Below are 4,527 nucleotides of genomic sequence, written 5' to 3'. Positions count from 1 at the left end.
CTAACGGTTAGCTATAGTAGTAGTTGGCGTGACGACTTCACGGCGACACGATGATGGAGATCATGATGATGGAGGTCATGGTGTCACGCCGGTGATGATGATGATCATGCGATGCCTGAAGATGGAGATCGAAAGAGCAAAGATGATAATAGCCATATCATGTCACTATATGATTGCATTGTGATGTTTATCATGTTTTTCATCTTATTGCTTAGAACGACGGTAGCCAAATGACAATTTTAAGGGTTGGGGTTGGGGTAAAGACTGAACCCTCAAATCCAACCCTTATAACGGAATATTCCGTTATAATGGTTGGGTTTGAGGGTTCTAGTCTTTGCCCCTGTTTTTCAACCCTTAAAAGTGTCAAAAATAGGCAATTCTCAACCTATAAAATTGATTTTAGTTTTAAGGGTTTGAGGGTTCTGCTAGAGGTGCTCTTACTCCGGTGCTGGCCGTGTAAACTGGACCAAGATGGGCGACGTTCGAGTCGTGTCTCGGCGCATGGTACGGCCGGAACCGACGGCCTCGCCGAGGCCATCCACCTGACGCCGTGGGATCTCCGGAGCATCGCCGTGGAGTACATCCAGAAGGGCGTCCTCCTGCCCAAGCCTCCCGCCAGCGGCGGGCAGGGACGCCACGACGTCGACGTCGAACGTCTCGCTTCTTCCTTCGCGCGCGCTCTGGGCCGCTTCTACCCCTATGCCGGGCGCCTCGCTCTAGCGCCGGCTGGAGACGACTGCCTCGCCATTTCGCTCCGTTGCAGCGGCGAGGGCGCCGAGTCCGTCCACGCCGTGGCGCCCGGCGTCGCCGTCGCCGATGTCACCGCCTCGCTCCTCATTCCGCGGGTGGTCTGGTCCTTCTTCCCGCTCAACGGACTGCTCGGCGCGGACGCCATTGCCGACTCGCGCCCGGTCCTCGCCGCGCAGATCACCAAGCTTGCCGACGGCGTCTTCGTCGCCATGTCGATGAACCACAGCGTCGCCGACGGGACGACCTTCTGGCAGTTCGTCAACACCTGGTCCGATCCGAGCTAACCCGCATCGGCCTGAGTGCCGGTGCCACCACCGCAGGCGACGATGCTATGGTGCCCTCGCCGTTGCCCGTGTTCGACAAGTGGTTCCTCGACGGCTGCACCGTCCCCATCCCTCTACCCTTCGGCAAGCTGGAGGACGTCGTCGGCCAACGTTTAGATCTGTTCCCGCCGGTGCAGGAATGCTTCCTCCATTTTTCCGCGGCGACCTTGAAGAAGCTCAAGGCAAAGGCGAACGCCGAGATCTCCGGCACCACCATCGCCACCATCTCCTCGCTGCAGGCCCTGCTCGCGCACCTGTGGCGCGCCGTGTGCCGAGCCCGGCGGCTCGCGCCGGACAAGGGGACGGCGTACATCGTCTACGTCGGATGTCGGGGCCGCGTTGGCAGCATACCAGCGTCCTACGCGGGCAACGCGCTGGCACACGTCACCGCGAAATCCTCCGCCGGCGAGATCCTGGGCAACGGCCTCGGCTGGGTGGCATGGCAGCTGAACCAGGCCGTGGCGTCGTTTGACGAGGCCAGAGCGAGGGACAAGCTCGCGTCATGGCCCCAGGAGCCCAGCTTCACGCGCCTGCCTGAGCTCGTGGCTTCCGCTCCGACGATGCTGTTGACGGGGAGCTCACCGCGGCTTGACGTGTACGGGAACGACTTCGGGTGGGGCGCACCGCTAGCCGTCCGGAGCGGCGCGGGGAACAAGATGGACGGGAAGGCGACGGTGTACGAGGGCCGAGGGCGCGGAGGGAGCATGGCGCTGGAGGTGTGCCTCGCTCCGGAGGCACTCGCTAGGCTCGTCGCCGACGAGGAGTTCATGGCCGCAGTAGGGGTACCCAGTACATATGAATAAAATCGTGTCTCTTGCAGCAAATTTCCAGCAGTGGCCGCCTTCATCCAGGGCCGGTCCTGAGATTTCGGGGCCAGGGCGGAACTAAAATTTAGGGCCCTTTAGTATAAATAAATAATATAAATTAGCAAAATAAATAGCAAAAGAAAAACGAGACACAAATTTTTTACGTGGAAAACCCTTATGGGAAAAAACCACGGACGCACAAAGGCGTAATTTCATTATGGTATATAAGTTTTACAATTCGAACACACCCTAAAATTTCCTTCTTGCATTCCTGCATGCAAAATCGTCGATGATGGAATCAATATCAATCTCATCCAATAACTGCTTCTCGATGCATAGAGTTGCCAAACCATTTAACCTCTCTTGTGACATTACAGATCTCAAATAGTTTTTCAATAGCTTCAGCTTAGAAAAGCTTCTTTCAGCTGATGCAACAGTCACGGGCATAGTAAATAAAATCCGATAAGCAATAGAAGTATTAGGATAACAATCCGCTTCCCTCACAAAATGAAAAATCTCCATAGCAGACATTGTTCTATCTGGTAAAGTAAACTGCATGACACTCAACTCAGAAATCATATCATTTAGCTCGACATCACATTTACCTTGTGTGAAAGTATTTGCAAATTCAGTGCACCTTTCTTTCAATTGAGAACCATCCAACGACTTTAAATATGTTGAACTCATTAAAAATCCAAATACTTTTTTGAATGATTGGAGCTCCTCAAATCTACTCGTCAATGATGTGATTGCCATATCAACCATAACCAAAAAGTAGTTCACTTTAAAATCCTCCTTGCCTTGCAAGATTTCTTCTTGGCATTCAGTTTCATCAAATTGCTTTTTCCTAGAAGCACGGCGTTTTACTGGAAATGATGGCTCTACACCCAATTCAGTTGCAATTTCCTTGGCACTATCCAAACTAGAAGCAAACCCTTCATTTCTATAGGTGCAGAAGTAATCGCGTATACCTTCTATTTGTTGTATTGTCTACTCAATGCACATGGATGGTGACTGCAACTTCTTGCTCACTGCATTAACTGCAAATAAAATTGAAGGCCAAATAACCATACCAAATATAAATTCAAATTTACCAAGCACTTTATATAATTTTTTTGCATCACTCCGATCCTTGGGTTCGGTATCACCATCTTCACTTAACTTTAGAAGAGCGGACCTGAGCTGGGGAGCTTGATACCTAATTGCTTTGACACTTTTAATTCGACTCTCCCAGCGAGTATTGGACAAGGACTTCACAGTTAAACCTTGCACATGATCTAGCAAAACTTTCCATCTTTTGGTAGACCCAACAAATAAAACATAGATCCGTTGCACTATTCCAAAAAAAGAAACAGCCTTATCACATGATTTAGCCATGTCACAAAGAGTGATATTAGGACTATGACAAGCACATGGCATATACAAAGCCCTTGGATTTATTTGAAGCAACCTACTTTGCACTCCCCTGTGCTTTTCTTTCATATTTGAGCCATTATCATAACCTTGACCCCGAATGTCATCAATAAGAAGACCATATGATTTGATGGATTCAACCAATACATTGAAAAGCCCTTCACTGGATGTGTCATTCACCACCAAGAAACCAAGAAAGTATTCCTCAATTTTTATTTGAGCACCAGCCATACGAACACATCGAACCAACAAACTCATTTGCTCTTGGTGACTCACATCAGGGGTACAATCGAGAATAACCGAGAAATATTTGGCCTCTTTAACTTCCTTCAAAATAGTTTCTGTAATGCTAGAAGCCATAAGAGAAATCAACTCATTCTGAATTTTATGACTTAGATAATGATACTGAATCTCTTTGTTTTGAAACCGTCTAATGTGGTCCTGCATTACCAAGTCAAATTCTGCAACCATCTCAACACAAGCTAAGAAATTACCATTAAGATCATTATAAAGCTGCTCATTGGATCCTCTAAAAGCTAAAATTCGTTTACCAAAAAATTTCACAATAGCAACTATTCTAAGCATTACTCGCCTTAAGCGCTCCTTCTCTTTTGTGATCTGATGTTGCAACTCCTTATCAATTGTTTCATGTTTGCTCAATCTATTTTTCAGTTCGTTCCAAGAGATCATGCTTGTAATATGCTCCACACTTGCTTCATGTTCTTTTAGACTATCACTAATATGCAGGGGCGGATCCACGTATTTGGCAAGGTTTGGCAGCTGCCATACCTAAAGTTTTGCTCAAATACTGGGTATTTGCAGTATACAGTTGAAAGTTTTATATTTGAGTTGTTTCGTTGTCGTTGGACATGGGTGCAGTTGAAGAAACGGAAATAATCGGACGGGAAAAGAAGCTGGCCTGGTAGGTGATTGTGCGTGATTACCGTGACGGGCCTCGTGAGTGCTGGATTGGTGGGCCTCATGCCTGATTTTCTTAAAGAAAAAGAGTTGAATTCCTGCTGGACATGGTCAGTTGGGTAATTTATTTGTTTCCTCTGGCTGCACTGATTTTGTTACAGATTTAAATACGTCGAATTTTCGCCAAAGTGTGAGCCACTAGCAGCTCGAACTCAATTTCCTTTTTTTTCAAAGTTTCCTCATTCTTTCTTTTTTGCGAAGATTTCAAAGTTTCCTCTTGCCTTTCATGATCTTCAATGCATTGCATAAATTTCTGA

General features: G+C 47.7%; 1 pseudogene; it reads left to right on the top strand.

Moving 5' to 3' along the window:
• The first annotated feature begins 471 nt into the window (after positions 1-471).
• LOC123401605 lies at positions 472-1,876 on the top strand (annotated as a pseudogene).
• The last annotated feature ends 2,651 nt before the right edge of the window (positions 1,877-4,527 follow it).

Source organism: Hordeum vulgare, chromosome 1H (assembly GCF_904849725.1).
Source record: "Hordeum vulgare subsp. vulgare chromosome 1H, MorexV3_pseudomolecules_assembly, whole genome shotgun sequence".
NCBI classification, from domain to species: Eukaryota; Viridiplantae; Streptophyta; class Magnoliopsida; order Poales; family Poaceae; genus Hordeum; species Hordeum vulgare.
The sequence above is the reverse complement of the archived record's forward strand: the minus strand, read 5'-3'. Positions and strand labels throughout refer to the sequence as shown.